The sequence below is a fragment of the Alosa pseudoharengus genome, unplaced genomic scaffold (genome assembly GCF_046254945.1).
Source record: "Alosa pseudoharengus isolate Yale_2024_CS ecotype anadromous, Long Island Sound unplaced genomic scaffold, YU_APseudo_1.1 YU_APseudo_1.1_scf_18, whole genome shotgun sequence".
Classification (NCBI taxonomy): domain Eukaryota; kingdom Metazoa; phylum Chordata; class Actinopteri; order Clupeiformes; family Clupeidae; genus Alosa; species Alosa pseudoharengus.
This window is the reverse complement of record NW_027468650.1, coordinates 19,691,288-19,709,053: the sequence shown is the minus strand read 5'-3', so window position 1 is coordinate 19,709,053 and position 17,766 is coordinate 19,691,288.

Here is a 17,766-nt window from a genome sequence, read left to right as displayed (position 1 = left end):
GTTCCAATGAACAGCAGTAGTCAAGGCGACATCTAGTGTATATATCTATGGTCAGAACCCCTATTGGAACAGATTAAAACTTGGGGCATGTTGAATTTTGTCCAAAAATCCAATATGGCCGCCGTATTCCAAAATGGCACATGTTTACACACTTACATATGTCAATTATATTACAAATTCCATTGTCCCTGGAGCAATTTGGGGTTAAGTGCCTTGCTCAAGTGCACAACGGTGGAAGCCAAGAATTGAACCCACAATTTTTCTGGCTACTGCATGCTAGCCTATCTCCTAATGTCAGAACAGCTTCTATAGCACAACATTGCCAGTTAAAATGATACATACTGCTGCTTTAAATGTGTCTGGGTAGGCGGCCTCCATACTCAATTGTTTGCATATGCCACCAACACCACAGAACCTCACATTTGCTATTTGCCACCAACACCAATCAAGCGCCAGCCTAGAAATCTAGACGCACCCTAGCGGCAGCAAATTACATTTGCTTCCAGGGCTAGTCTAGCAACTCTCCGTTGGCTTGTGAGCTCAAAAAATTTAACTTCTATCAGGCCAATCAAATCGTGTATAGAGTCGTTAGGCGGGACATAATGATTGATGGCAGAGTTGCAACAGTTTGGCTTGAATTCCCTGCTACTTGAAAACAAAGAAGATGGATGTTGCTGTTGGCCAACAGTGTGACACGAGTTAAGCTTGTTTTAAGTTGGCAAAAGTTTTAACTAGCAACTAGCTCCGCTGGTGGAAAAACGCATAAGACTCAGCACTGTCCTATTGCGTGCAGAGGGAATTTGAAAGACAACTGATTATCCCGCCCCTCGGACTGAGCACTGCGAACGGTGAGTACCCAGACCCTACATCTTAATGTGGGTCTGGCTCGTCAGGCTAATCAAGCGCACCTCCCTTCCTCCGTTATTTTCATAACCATCATGGTGTATTGAATCATGACATATGCATTACGGTGTGTACCAGAGTGTGGGTTCCAGCAAGAGCTGAGTGAGGGAAGGGAGAGGAGGAGGGCAAACACCAGGAGCAAAGGTGCACGTAACAAGTGGGAACACAGCAGGGGAAATGAGAAGAAAATGACAAAGAACTCGCTACAATTCTCTACAATAGTGTAGTTGTACTTGGATATGTGCACAGTGCATAGTAGTGACCAGCTCCAAGTGCTGTTAATGTTAAACAAAATGGATGATAACAATTTGAAGTTATTCTCATGAATTCCTCAGTACACATGGCAGTACTTAAAGGATGCATTAGCGATAGCAGGGATACATCACTTCTGTTGATGTTCAAACAAAACAGAGAGCTAGCTCGCTACTCCCTCCCCCTCCCTCTCGTGCAATTAAAACTCTCCTAAGCACACATCTCGTCGGTTATTGGTTGAAACACTTTATTTTGCCTTTGAGTGGGTTGCCAATCCTTGTTGGTAGCAATTGTTTTTGTGTACAGATCTCGGAGCCAAGGCTGCCTACAGAGACGCGTTTTTTGACGGTCTGCTTAAGGGGCAGACAGCTAGCGGAAAGTTAGGAAAGATTAGATGAATGTGATCATTTATGTTTGGGCTTTTTTTGGGCCTGAAATCGCTGATACAACCTTTAATCCTTGAAAGAGTAAGAACTGAACCACACTCTCTCCAAACAATTTGAATAACTGAAATAAAGGCAGGTTGCAAATATCCCTTCTAATTTATTTGCTGATTCCAATAATCACATCGACAGGTCAAAAAATTCCCATGCAAGATCACCAGATAACATTTTGTTCATACCTTTTATGGATATGCCAGTCAATTCTAATACATCTGAATGAAAACTTGGGAACTATAGCATTTTACTCAGATGTCACTTTGGAGTTTTGAAGGCTGATTCCCTCTGAGTTGCAATTACACAGCTGTCTCTTCCAAGTGTGAGCCCCTTGCATCCCGCCCAGTAAATGTCACTCAGTATCTCTCACCAATCAAATCAGTAGGGAGGCATTTTCCATAAGGCTTCTCTGATTAAGGACTTCATTAGCATATGTAAACTGTACTTTTTGAAGTGAAATAGCATTTAATGGCTTATTTGAAGTATGTGATTTGCAAAAGAAATGAAACCACCTTTGAAGAAATAAATTTCACATTCGAATCAAACATTTACTGTTCAGTAGGTTAATGAATGCCATTAGCCCAGTGAGAATAAATTTAGAGTTGTGCATTCATGAGATGCATAAATTAGATAAAGTACAAAAAGCTATATTTCTCTGTGAGCACACCATAGCAACATAATTAAACATTTATAAAAAATATCTTCTATTAAGCACAGACAATTTCATATGGTCCAATACAAAGCAATTCTAAAAAAGGTAATCCAAGATAATGTTTTGTAAATAAACAACATAGTCTAGACCTACCTAAAATTAAAACATTGTGACTCTTCTTTTGGACATTAGGAATGAAAGCCAAGAGTGCAGCAGTTGACAAATGAAGGAGGACGCTTAACTATTTATTATTTGTTCAAAATATAACTATAATTATTATCCCATTTAGTTTATTAGATATTTTAAACTGCTAATTAGTTACTCATTTAATTGTATCTTCTTATTATTATTCCTGATGGATCATCAGTCCTGAAACTGTCCTTGCTGGCCCCTAATAAGTTCTGACGTCAGCATTTTCTATACTTCATTACTCCCTTCAAATGATCACTGCTGTCCTAATTAGTTGATGCTTGAAATATAGCCCATTGTATGCAATGACCTTGAGGGAAATTTGGCCTTGATAAATGGTATTATCGCATACAAATTGTGCTAGGGAGTGAGCCTTGCCAGTGTGACATAGCCACTATCCTATATACAAAGATCAATTCCTCCCTTAAACTCACATGGTTGTAGAATCTATCTGATAATCAAATTCTCATATACAGTCAAAAACACAGTTTTTTTACTGACATGTTTTAACACATAATACAAAACTCAATCTCGACAACTGGAGACAGGGACAGTTCCCCCCACTATTTTTAATAACTAAAACATATCTTATGTTCTTCCTAAAGCTCCTCATAGTGCAAAACATGGCTGGACCATGACAAAGTAAAAGTGAAAGTAAAGTTAAGTAAACTTTCATACTGTAGCAGCGTGGAAAAACAGCTTTTAATGTTTACTTTCTGCACTATGGGGTGTGTAATGGTAGTATCTGACAGCTGCCAAACCAAGCAGAATATACATTTTCTGACAATCATCTCTACAGCTAGTGGAGAGATCATAGATATGTATGTACTTGAAAAGCAAAACATTTAATTAAAAGTTTTCTTCCTTTGATACTTCAAAGAAAGTTTGACCGATTGTCATGTAAGAAATCCTCTTTCTTTTCTGACTAAAAAGTGAATACTTAAATAAGATTTTCCAATCAAATGCCTATCCAATGGATTAGTACCAAAATTATAATTTGGGAGAAACAGATGTTATAACCTCACTTGTTCTGCATTCATGATCTGCTGCTTGAGCTCCCTAATGAGCTCGAGTTTAACAATGACTTGCTCTCAAAGACTAAAAGACAAACACAAAAACCCACACATTAACATGACCGTCAATGTTTTTAACTAAAATTCTGCAGGAAACAGTGGAAATACTGTCGGCATAGTTGATTAAATACCCTTTAACCTTATGTCATAATTTGGTTTGACCACTGTGTCCATTCAAATGAATGTAAGCCACACGCTTAATGAGGAGCATCATCAGCCTGCCTGCATCACACAGTTTCTCGTTAGATGCCCACAGTAAGAGGATGTAAACAAGGTCTCCAAATGAAGCCCTTGATGTTTTAATGACCCCACAAGCTTTGAGTTTGTCCAGTCCACTTACTCTTTTGCACAGTGTTGTTTATAATTACAATGCAGTTTTCATGCCGTTTTTCAAAAAACATATAATTAGCACGTCACTTATAAATTATAATTAATCAAAACTGCCTTTTACCTCATGCCTTCTCCTCACTTTCTAAGGAGTTTCTGTCTCTCAATGATATGAAGTTAAGAGAATGAAATGTACAGTCCTTGACAAAATGGGATAAAAATGCTAGGTGTCTAACAGGGCATCATGGCACCAAGTGCCGTTTTAAAACGGATCAAACGTCTCTTTTTCTGTCTGCTATTGGTGTATATCAACACTACTGCTTCTCCACCATGCTTGCAGACTCTGAAGGCAACTTCTCTGTATCCTTTATGATGCCCACTACCCATATGTACTGTAACTGTCTCAAATAGCTCTGAAAAGTACAAAGATGGCAGATGAAACTGCTGACTGCTGCTTATTGTATGTATTAATATATATATATATCTGCATGTTCATCTGAGTACAGTTACTTTGAAGTTTGTTGATGAAGACTTTCACTGTACGACCAAGTCTAAACCCTCCAATTAAAATGTCCAACCACTCCACAAATACCTCTATATTGTATCACTGTATTCACATTCCTAAATAAGCCATTAAACATTTCAAACAAGGAGACGAACAAGAATGTATTTGGGCACATTTAGCCCTCCAGGATAATCAAATAATCTGTTATCCAGTGATTCACCAGTCAGACTGAAGAGACACTGTGGCCTGTTCATTGAATCGTAATTGAGCGCTTCACGGTTCCCTTTGAACACAGCATACAGTTTAACCACAGGTTGTCTGAATCTCAGTGCCCATCACATGAATATTTTCTAATGGTAATTACAAGCTTGAGAAGTATATATGGAAATCCTTTTCAGTGTGGGCAATGAAGGAAGTTAAATGTGCCATTAAAAAAGGTACGTGCAATTTTAATATTTAACTATCAAGCGGAATGTGGAGCTCAAGAATGTCTCTATGCTATTTTTGCAATACATGTCTTGATATCAAGTTAAGAACTAAAAGTTTTCTGATAGACATTAACAATTTTGTTTTCTGTTTGTTTGTTTCTACATTCTGTATTCTAATGAAGAGATTGATAAATACATTTACGTGGTTATCATAACAAACCTAATGGTTGGCTGAGACTTTTGCACAGTATTGTATGTCTGTATCACACATACCATATGTATGATTAATAAAACTCATAAACTGAACCCCAACCCTGGAATCAATCCCAACAAGTCGCTGTGGGACCTGTGCTTGAGTGAACACACTGTAGAGCAGTGGTTCTTAAACTTTTTCTCTGGCGACCCCCCAAAAAACATGGGCCAAGTCTTGCGACCCCCTTCTCTTTAACCTGCGAAATTTGGTTTCGAAATGTTGTGAGATGGGCATTGGAAGAAAATGTCTTCTCTCCTAGATAGGCTATGTCAACATCAAAGGCATTATGTCAATGGCAGCCTTTGACTAAAAACCTTTACAAAAATATGGTATGAGTGCTGTAACCAGTTGTGCCACAGTGCGCCCTTAGAATATGCAAATGACCGGGACTTAAACCCAGCTTCTGTGAATATTGCAATTTAGTGAGATGATAAACTCAGTAAGATACTACTTATCTTACTTAGGTGTACCCACATAAGTTTCTCACTTGATTGCATTTTTCAGCTCTCTCCAGTGCAAATTACACTAGTCCGTAATGGCATGATGGCAAGAAATCTGATCTTGTTATATTGTTGTTCATGGTGATGATGCAGCCGTAATTCACAAAAATGAACATTATTGATTTGCTTATCAAATATGATCATCCTGTCACGGAATTCTCTGTGGGTGCACATGATGGATTTCTATGAGGTGTCACACTTATTTGTGGCTATGAAGATGAAAGGCCTAGGTTCATTACTGACCGTGATGAAGCTTTGGTATTAATCATCAGAAGAGTTTATCACCTCAGAGACCCCCTGTGTGTCCTTCAGGGGGTGGACCTCTTGTCAAAGCAAAGAGCCCAGATTTATTTCACCTCATTGACGCCATTTTCTCTTACTGTGGAGATGCAGTTTCAAGAGCAAGTATTCACTTGGGTAAGAATCTATATAAATGTACAGAAATACAACCAGGCCAGTCCTCATATTGTTGGTTTGTTTGTTCAACACCTCACTTCAGTAATCAGAGAAACCAGTATGGATGTTACAAAACACAGTAAAATGTATTGTAACTGGAGTCTAAATGGTGACTCAATGGCAATTTAATGGAATCCAGTAACTGAGAACTCCTGACCTTCTAATGTGTAAGATCATTTGCATGATATTTATAGTACAGTATAATCACATTGCCTGGTGCATTGTGTGTCTTACAAGTTAGAGCCCTCTATTTTTTTTCTTACAAATACAAATTGTTGCATGATGTGAATCAAAAATCAAATGTGGACCACAACAATGTTAGGATCGATGTTAGGATCTGTGCAATTCCTTAACAGCTTTGTCGTTAAGTATGTAACTGCTATGAATTCTATAACGAAGATGATGATGATGTTTCTTTATCTTTATTTAACAATAACACTTACGTACGGCTGTGCATAGCAATGTTATTCATTATGATTTACGTATACGTAATTATTTTTAGAGGGTGTAAGATAGCTTTTTTTGGTTCATGCACCAGACCACACCTTATGTCGTTAATTGCCACATCCCTGGGCGCAAGGTTTAATAAAAGTGGAGCGCATAGCGAAAAATTCATCACTGACTGGATGTACGATATGAATAAGACTTGTGCAGAGTGCACGATAGAGCCCTTAATGTGGAGCTGAGGCTTGATATGGAGACCCACACTCAGGTGCATTTAACCAGGTCACTGAGGGCTGTCCGTTGCTCAGTCACGCCTGAAAGCATGTCAGTGGAGGACTGGGATGATTTGTCCTGCTGAGCTGGCTGAGCACCTCTCTCTCTCTCACACATTGGGGGAAGGATGACTGATGTAATACCTGAGCAAGGTTATAGCCTGCAATGTTTCAGAATGTTTGAAGCATCATGTTCCAGCACTCTGCCAACCTCACGGTTTCTTTGTATCGTCTTATGTTTTGTATTTTCTTGTGCATTATCTGAGGTAGGCTGGTTTCATTGTGTTTGACAGGCTAAATTAAAACATTCAGTTGTGCCTAAAAATATATATTTTAGCATTTTCTTGACTGAGAATGTTTCTGTCCCAGTGTTCTACAATTACTGTTGTACCGTCTTACTCAAATTATTGAATTAAGTATTTTCTGTCTCTCCAGAGAAAGCCTCCTTTCAATTTGAAATGGAATTCCCTTGATCAGGAAATGCAAACATTAACAAGAAACAACCCTGGTTTGAATGGATGAGCATCAGTATGGACTTAAATTGGCTTAGGTGTACATGAGGACAAACTGTCTGAAAGCAAACTGTATAGAACAGAATTGCGTCTTTCGCAATGTATGTAGAGCTGCAACAAATGGCTTCTCTAATAGTCTGTCAATTATTTTGTGATTGGTGAATTAAGTATCCTGGAAAATCCCAACTCTAGTGACTCATGATTGGGATTCCCTTCCAACACGTGCATCGCGACGGGCACTAACTTTGAAATCATTGGTTCAGCCTTATCAATCACATTGATCAGAGATTCCTAACGTTACTTCCTACTTTGCCTAAACTTTACAAACTGACAATAAACAGCATCAACAGTCAGGAAACAAAGTATGTGGGTCTACCTTTGCTGTAAATTTCTGCATTTTTCCAACTGCATTTTTTGATGTTTGCAGGTGTTGCTGCTACCTTTTATCACAATAATTTTCGGTTTCGTCTTCCCCTCTCGTGGCTGATTGACCTGACATTTCTTCTGTCTGAGGGAAACATTAGTAAACTAGATGTACCACATAGCGGTACAAAATATGACCGCTGCTCAGTCCTGTACATCCGTTCCGCGAAAATAAAGTTGAAGAGCTGTTGTTTGTTATTGTTCGTGCAAATATAGGCTGATTCATGTTCCCTTGCATTGTGTAACTAAGGTCCATGGCTAGTCTTGCTTTCACCAGACCAAGCTCAATCTTTTAAGAAATCAAAAAATAAATCGCCGGCAGATCAGGCTGGGTTCAAAACCAAGCATGTCCGATACACATTCTCAGATTTATTTCGGCTTCAAGAAGAAATGGGAATTACATTTCATGTGAAAATCGTCCTATCCTTATTAGACGTTCTCTGCGGTAAACTACAGTCCTTGTAGGAAGCATCCATTGTTTTTCCAACCCACTTTTAACTTCCAACAAAATTACGTCTCACTGCAACGATGCGCCATCTAGTGGACAAACGACTACGTATCGCCAATACTGGAAATGCAGCCATGATGATGATAATGAATATTTGGCTCTCCTTTAATACTACTGAATTTGTAATTATGTATCGGCCGTTCTAATTGCCGATACTGATAGTATGTGTGTGCCTGTGTGTGTGTGCATGTGTATATTTGTGCACCGCCATCTACAGGCCAATGAGTGTACAGTCACTAAATATACACATAGCCTACATTTTTTTAGACCCCCCCATGGATGAAATTCTACGAAACTTGGCATACCCCCAGACAATGCCAGGTTAATCATACACATAAAAATTGGTGCAGTTTTGAACATCTTAACTGAATATAGGGGCGATTAAAGCAGAATGATATTACATTTTCATTTTAACCGGGGGGATGCAAATCACAAATGAGTGATTATGGGCCAGGTTGATGTGGGCCCTTGAGACCAACATACCATACAAAATTCTTCATCCTCAGTGCCACGGTTCAGGTAGTTATTTAGGAAAAACTGCATTTTTTGGGTTTCGGGGGGCCCAGCGCGGTGGGGGAGTAGCCCCCGGAACCAAACAAAATTTTTCCGTAAAAGTCTAGTGGGGCTACATACCCACCAAATTTCATGTGCCCTAGTGTTTCGGTGTCTCGGGTATCGTTGACCAAAATTTCAGGAAGTAGATGACAGGAAATACGGGAAAAAAGGGGAAACAGCCGATACATAGTTACAAATTCAGTAGGATTAAAGGAAAACCAAATATTCATCATAAATAATAATAATTTGGCTGCATTTTCAGTATTGGCGTTACGTACTCGTTTGTCCACCAGATGGCGCATCGTTGCAGTGAGATGTAATTTTGTTGGAAGTTAATCTAAAGTGGGTTGGAAAGACAATAGGCCTACGCTTCCTACAAGGACTGTAGTTTACCGCAGAGAACGTCTAATAAGGGAAGGATGATTTCTGCATGACATGTAATTCCCATTTCTTCTTGAAGCTGAAATAAATCTGAGAATGTTTATCAGACATGCTTGGTTTTTACTGTAGGTAGGCTATGTTAATCTTAAATTATATCACTAGCCTAGGACGTAGGTAAATAATGTTACCGTTAGCATTGGTTGAGTGATGGAGGCCAATTTGATTATTGATGTATTTGTAGAAAACCATAAATGCGGTTATAGGCTACCAAGCAAATTAAAAACAGCAGTAATTGTATCTTTCGACTGTCATCTCATTTGCTTATGACCATAACCTAGGCTAACAGGAGCGAGTTAGCCACAGCACGTTCGCTACGTGATGTTTTTTTAATGGAAAATATATAGGCTACCTGAAAGATAACCTGTCTATGATGCATCCTAAACACCGGGCTGGGACATTTCTGCTCAAAGTCTCAAAAAGCATCAACGTTCAACGAAGAGTCAACGTTCATTCCCAAACACCCATATAGGCTACTTCAATCCTCTATTTTCAATCCTCTATTTTCAAAGGTGATTCAAGTAAGGAAGAGCATGGCTCAAAGTAAAGTAACTAGGACTGAAACTACATAAATTCGTCAAAGTGAATAATTTGTGTCAACTCGCCGCAATGTAGATTTATTAACGCACCCGTGATGATCTACATCTCCATTTAAACCAAATGTTTTAGACCGCACGTTGAGAAATGTATCCAGGGCAGGGCTGTAGCCTACCTACACATATTTGTTGCACGTGCTACAAAAATCATTCTTTACAATGGATGATTTAGTACCAACGTTAAAGGAGAATTCCGGTGTGATATTGACCTAAAGTGTATTGAAACATGATACCGAGTGTGAACGTATGTCTCATAGCCCATCTCGGCTTGTCCCCTGCCGATGCTACCAACAGCTTTTTCAATAGTGGTGCTTCGGCATCGGGCTAGCAATGCAAATAAATCACTGTTTTACACCCATTTACGAGGCTCAATGTATCTCCACACTTCATTGGTAGACTTCCAAGGGCCCTGACATTTAAAACGAGACATTGAGAACTTTGAAAAAGCACTGGTAGTTTACTTACAAGACGATATATACACAGTATCTTCACGAAGTTTAGCGTTTGCAGCCATCTTGAATTTAGTCACGATAAGTCGAGCGACGAGCAAGAATGAACAGGTATGATAAGGGATCAGATTCCAAAAATAATTCAGTGGAAATGCATGGATTCCAGTTTCTTCCAGTAGCAGCAACTGGAATCCATGCATTTCCACTGAATTATTTTTGGAATCTGATCCCTTATCATACCTGTTCATTCTTACTCGTCGCTCAACAGCACTCACAGCAGGCTGGTCACCATCCAGATCCTCACCATGCTCCTGGAGGGCCGTGCTGGTGCTCCCCGGGTCATCCACAGGAGGTGCTGGAGGTCCGGCAGTCACAGGTAGGCCTCTGGGAGAGACAGGCCACGGTAAAGTGTACGGGCGCAGTCTGTTATAATGAGCTCGCACGAGGGGAGAGTTACCCTCTAATGGACTGGTCAGTTCATATGTTTTTTTTTTTTAAAACGGCGACGAAATTGTGAATTTCCAGAGCGTGTTACACAGCAATAAGACTCCTACGGACTTTCCCCTCAAGGTGGCGGCAAAGATGGCAACATTCCCGGAAAGGTACTGGCTTGATGAAATTCATTCTGGACTCTCTATTCGACCACATAAAGACCTCGGGATACTTCGGTTTGGCTTTAGGGACCCTCTACTCACTACCACATAAGTGTTATGTTGTTTGGAACTGTAGAAGAGGTATAGAAATAGCGTTTTGTAGCGGCGCAATTGAAATGCCCCGCTCACTTCCAGGCTACGAGTTGTGACTGAAAACGGTACAATCGAACTTTCTCAAAACACATCCGAATGACATAATTTTGATGTCAACTCAACGTATGTACCCCCAATCATCCGGAAATCGATCTAAAGTGCATTTTACTCCGGATAATTCCTTTAAGGACTGAAAAAGAGTCTGAGCAGATTACCGCATCTCTGGGTCCTTCTTCCAGCACCCACTGAAGGGCTTTCAGGATAGCCACAGATTCTGCTGTGAAAACAGCCATATCATCATTCAGTCTGAATCCCATTCTTACGTTGGATTGAGGGATGAAGAATGCACAGCCAGTTTTTCCCGACTCTGGGTCTTTGGATCCATCAGTATAAATTTGCACACTGGAGTCCCAGTTAAGCTGAATGTACTCCATAGATGAGTCGCTGGAGAATTCTGCATCTTCATTGTGTTTGTCCTCATGCAATTTGAAGTCAAACTGAGGGGAAGGGAGAAGCCAGTTAGGGACTGATCCCCAATTAAAGGATTTTGCTGGCACCAGATCTAATAGCTTAAAATATTTTGCCCATTTTAAGCATTGCATAATGAAAGGCTGCCTGTTTCCTGGTTTATTATTAAATTCAAAGTGGTCAGCCTGGATGGCACTTGCCGGGCAATCACTAACTTTCTCCCTTAACCTATTCCAATAGTGCAGAGAGCTGGATTTTTCGCATGCTTCCTGAAAACTTTGGAAAAAAAAGGTTGAGCTTGAATCGAAGCTCTGGGTGTCTGCCAACTAGTGGTCAAGAGTACAAATGAGATTTTACACTGTACTCGCGTCTATCGTCTGTTTTATTCAGTAATGACGCCTCTATGCATTTGTGCATTTAGAATAGCTCTGAAACCGGGGGGGCAAACACGTCGCAGGGGGGGCGCCAGTGCGTGGATATCTTAAGCGCAAAATTAAACAATATTTCTATCGGGCGCCTACCATGGACTAGGCTGGGCGAACTAAGCCTGATCTGCTGGCGATTTCTTTTTCGATTTCTTAAAAGATTGAGCTTGGTCTGGCGAAAGCCAGACTAACCATGGACCTCATATTTGCAAAATGCAAGGGAACATGAATCAGCCTGTTATTTGCACAATAATGGACAGTAGCTCTTCAACTTGGCCCGTTAAAATGTGTATTGAACAGTCTAGCAACCATTTCATGAAGGCCCTTTTGGACATGTCAGTTATTTGCACCACTGGGTAAAACTGCATTTTTAGTTCTTGCACTGTTGGACTACTGTTGGACTACTTTTTGCACCTTCACCATGACACTCACTCTCTTGAGCACCTTACCATGCACACTACAGGACTACAGGACTACTGTTGGACTACTTTTTGCACCTTCTCTATGACACTCACTCTCTTGAGCACCTCACCATGCACACAGAACTACAAGCCAGTCCCGGCCCTGTCACTGCAAGCGTCTCATGCTTGATCACCCTCAAGCACACTGTGGATTTTTTTTAATTTAATTTATATAGTATATTTAGTATTTAGTTTTGTTAGTTAGTTTTTCTTATCTTCTACTGTCTCTATTGTACAGTGGAGTTTGGTTATATGTTTATACTTATACTTATATTTACCATTTCTGCTGTAAGTGCATGCTGTGTGTGATGTCTGTATGCTACTGAAATAAACCATTATATTGTAGCATTTAGCACCTGATTTTAACCTGACATAATTCTTCTCATATGTGTTTAATTTTACTTAAATTATATTGGCATTTATTAAAGGGGAAGCATATAATTTACCGCACACATCATTCCAAAATAAACTGTGAATAACTGTGAAGTCTGGTAATGTCCGCCGTAAGTACACGTTGGCTTATAGCATGGCGTTGGTGATAGGCTTTGATTCTTTCTTACATGGCTTGCCTTTCTGTGGAATAGAGGTGAGATTAATCAACTGTGTTTTACTTCCTTGCCTAATATGACAGCAAAGAGCATTGTTGTCCTTTCAAACATGATAGACTTGCTGCCTGGTGAATAAAGTTCTCACCTCTTTTAATTCCTTCATTACAACCCAAACCCACTTTGCTCGCTTTGGTACACAGCACGCCTCTTTTCCAACAAAGAAACTGTTGAATGAAATACACATTAACATCATTAACTTAACTCTTTTTAAACGGTGATAACAGAATAAACAATTACAAGGGATTGACTGCAAATTAAAGGATTTTGAGGCAGTATGTACTAGTTTACTCCAACTTACATGACAGCAGGGACACATTTTGAGGAGATGATACACCGATTGATCTTTTCTCGATTCAAACTGCATGCAGGATTTACACTAGGACAGCATGACTCTGTACGACTGTACGTAGGCCTACCTTTTATGCAAAGCAAAAGAAAAGGAGTTAAGAAATGCACCATGACTGTCCACTGAGGGAAAACAGAAAACAGACTGAGAGAAAACAGACTATCAACATTGGCAGCAGGACGAAACAAAATGAAAAACAAAACCCAACAGCCATACACCTGCAGGCGCGCACTCACTAACCCCAAAGCTAACCTGTAGGTTACAGCAGCTGTGAGAACCACCGTTGGGCTGCCAAGAAAGACTCTGTTGTAGTTTCTAGATGATACAAACACAAAATTAATTTCTGTCAATTAAAGGGACAAAAAACACGTTAACACATTTTCGTGTTAATTATTCATCTTCGTAAGTCGGTATATGGTTAAATGACTCGCCCGCCCCTACTGCCTGTAGGAAGAATATCCCACTTGCAAGTTCAGTGTATCGTACCCGCCGACCGAAGCAGGATCAGTTTACATCCTGCATCCACAGCACAGAGGCAGGCTAACGAAACGCTAGCGATTGTTGCAAATGTATGTATAATGGCAGAGCCGGCGAAGAAGAAACGAAAACCCTTGATGGAAGATGTAAAGAAAAGGAAAAGAGCTTCAGACCGAGCGAGGGGGAGTTTCGTAGAGAAAAAGCATCAGGCTTGCCTGGTGTCCCTTTAAACCTCTTATCAGATTTATTTATCTATCTATATTTATATTATTTATTGTGATGTCGAAGTTCCATGATAGTGTCATTGTTTCATGCATGCAGTGTGTGGTTTGGATGAGCCAGATGGGCATCTTGACTGTCTTCAGCTTAAAGTTTCTGTCCAAAATTGCGTAAAAAACGTCCAATTAACTGCAAAAAAAACACCAAGGAAAAACACCCTGAACCCCCGAATTTATGTAGCCTACCCTACTTAGCCTACAATTCCTAGGCTATACTCGTCATGTCGAGATGTCATTTTAGCTAACGAGGTTAGAAGTTTCTCGGATGCAGTTGAGCAGTTAGTCCACACTTCATCAACCCACAAACATGAAATTTACTTCTGTCAAAACTTTTGAAAGGAAGAGACACTAAATTACGTTTTCAGTGTAGGGCAGTAAGCACATGCAGAATGTAGTGGATTTACGCACAGAGCAAGCACATTCTGCAGTATCGGCGCCATATAATAAAGAGCATCCTTCAAGCCTTTTGGATAACTGAATCAATATGATCAAGGGGGAAAATAGTGCAAGAACATAGCGGTCATAGCCTATAGCGTTGAATAGACTAGCACACAACATTTAGAATAATATAATTTTAATAGAATAGTGTTGCATAGGCTACAATACAAGTAAATAGACTACTGTATAACAGACTCACCACTAGCAATCCTAGGCTACACTAGGCTTCACTGTCTTTCCATTAATTTCGTAATGTTCTTGTAAGATCCTGCTCAAAAGCAAATTACTCCTACTGATAATATCACAACATTGCACGTAGGCTACTGTATGTGATCCCTCAAAATGTTCTTTAAAGTACAGAACAAATTCTAACACATTTACGAAGTGGCTAGGTAGATGCACCAACTGTGATGGAAAGTTTAAGAGTGAACAGGACACTCGGCATGGCTTTTAGTATTTTGTGCTGCTCTGACAGTGCACTTTTATTGCCACTTTTAGTCTACTGTTTTTGAGTTTGGAGAAGTAGGCTACTTGCAGTGACAGGCTATAGCCTACGAATGCCGATTCCACAACTGTCGCATTTCCCAGCCAGGTCCATGATAGGCTTTGTGTCACTGCTTCCAATAATGTCTGGATAAAACAGGTTAAGACCCGTGCTGTGTTGCGCTCACTAAAGGGCGATTCTATCTCCCCTTAAAGTAGGCCTAGCCTACATGATCCAAAGCACTATACGTCTCCTTTGCTTGAGTTTATCATTAGCACTGGACAATATTGGAAAATATAGTAAATGCGACGTGTCAGTTTGGACCTGCTATTTTGATTAACAGCTCATGCATTCAGCTTGGGTCATCCTGCGGTCATACGCGAAAAACCTTGTATTTTCCATTATCTTCCCATATCTATCTTGAGACCTTTTACTGAATTTCTTATGCAGCAGTGTCTAAAAACCCTACTGATCGAAATTTATGCCCATTTGGCGTTGCAGGAGTCGTGGTAAATGTATCGGTGGCACTCACTGCAACGGTGTGTGCAGAATCCCTCTTCATCGTGCAGATTGCATCGCGCAGTTTGCGCACACAATCAACAGTAGCATAGTTGAGGCCATCCTTAAAAATATTCTTGTTTGCAGTAACAGCCAAAAAAATAAAAAAAATGAGTCGGTAGGTAGGTCAATATATTTTTTTTCAAGATTCAAAGTAAAAAAAAAGTACAATTTTGGTCATAGTGATTACGTAGGTATGAATTTAAACAAATGTGCATATTGTGATGTAACTGACTGGGTCCTCAACCCGTGCCTTCAGGCGCATTACCGCAAACCTCAATCTGATGCAGGTTATGTAGACCAGCCTTTCTCAAACTTCTTTGACCTGAGGCCCAGTCATGGCAGACTTTGGGGTCATAGGGCTCATCTACACGTACCCAACCCCACTCCCTCCAAATCAAATTGTCATTATCATTACCACAATCATTATTATGCCTATATTGTTATACATGCACTTTCACTTAAATGTTTTCAGGACTGCTTTACTAATGTAAGATATAATTAGTTTCATTGCTTTTGCATGGTTGCATGATGCTTGCATAAGAAAAGAAATACTTCTCAAAACAGCAACAATTATATGGGTGCTATTGTTTTGGGATGTTTCCCTCATGCAAGCATCATACATTGGTATGGAGAAAAAAATACATGTTTTTTAATGAAGTTTAATTTGAATGCCTGAATGTAAGGATTCAGGAAACACAATACCAGCTTTTTTGGCGAGCAGATAGGCGTAAATCACTGATTTGTTGATCTTTAACAGATAGAAAGAAGGCTAGGCTACAATAGCTTTTGGCCACGTTATATTCAAATTTGACTATACAATACTCAGTGCTACACAGTGTATTATACAGTCTCTGCTCTGTTTCTATGGAAGTTCCAAAAATCAATGTCGTTCTATTAAGTGTCGTTAAACAATTAAATAGCATTTAGTTTGATTAGTGATTTGATTAGTTTCAGTTTCTCTCGCGCAGACTACTAAGAGAGCCTACGTTTGTATGTAGGACATTTATATTCACAATACTTAGGTCTACTTAAAAAATAGTATTTTATTTGTATTGATTGTTTAAAGTAAAAAAAAAATCGGTCGGTCTTAACGCAAGTTTACAACCGGCAAGTCGGTCAGACTAAAAGGGGAAAAAAATATATATTTGGGTCGCTTCTAAATTGACAGGGTCGGTCGGGTTACGGCAAACGAAAATATTTTTAAGGATGGCCTGACATCTCATGTTTCATTTTGAGTAGGCTAAGTGTTCAACATCAGTGTTCAATATGGATTTAATTTCAATCACAGGCATAATAATATTTATTTATTTTTTATGTGAGGGAGAGAACTCAGTTGGGGGGGCACACTGGCCTGTTTGGGCGGGCCTGGCCCCCTATGGCCCGCCCTTGACGCCGACACTGGCATTCTGCCTGGTACAGATCACAATCTAATGCAGACAAGGTGAAGATATCTATCTCCTGTTACTGGATCAGCAGGTAAGATGGGACATGAGAGTGCCACCCGCATCAATCGCCAGACTCAGGGTCGCCTGCAGGAATGAATTCTATGGTACGCACACCCATCTACACTACAATCACACGATTTTGGACAGAAACTTTAAGCTGAGGACAGGCAAGCTGCACGGTCTGGCTCATCCAAACCACACACTGCGTGAAACAAACACTATCATGGAATTTGGACATCACAATAAATGAGGATACCCATAAATAATCTGCACTGATAAGAGGTTTAATTGACAGAAATTACTTTTGTATGTGTAGGCTATCATCTAGAAACTACAACAGAGCCTTTCTTAGCAGCCCATCGGTGGTTCTCAAACCAAGGTGAAGTTAGTTTGATATTTGATATTCGACAGATATTCAATTTTTTTTTAATGTGGCCGGTTTCACCCCGTGTTTGCAGACAGTGTACAAACAGATGACCTGTCTACTTGCTCCCAGCCGACCTACTTAGGGACCGTCTATAAAGTACCTTTTGAATTACCTTCATAGTCTTTTTTGTCAGTAGCTTTGACATCATGTGACCTAGTGACTCCAAACCAATGCAGAATGCACACTGTATTTTATATGAATATTTTAAAGAAAATACATTATTTCCTATAAGAATCGGTCTCCTTTTTTTCAATACCTCCCAAGCCATGTGACCTAGTGACTCCAAACCAATGCAGACTAGTTATCCTATTGGGACTCATCGGACACACCTCTTCTTATAGCCATTGTATGTGCACTGTATTTTATATGAATATTTTAAAGAAAATACATTATTTCCTATGAAGAACGGTCTCCTTTTTTTCAATACCTC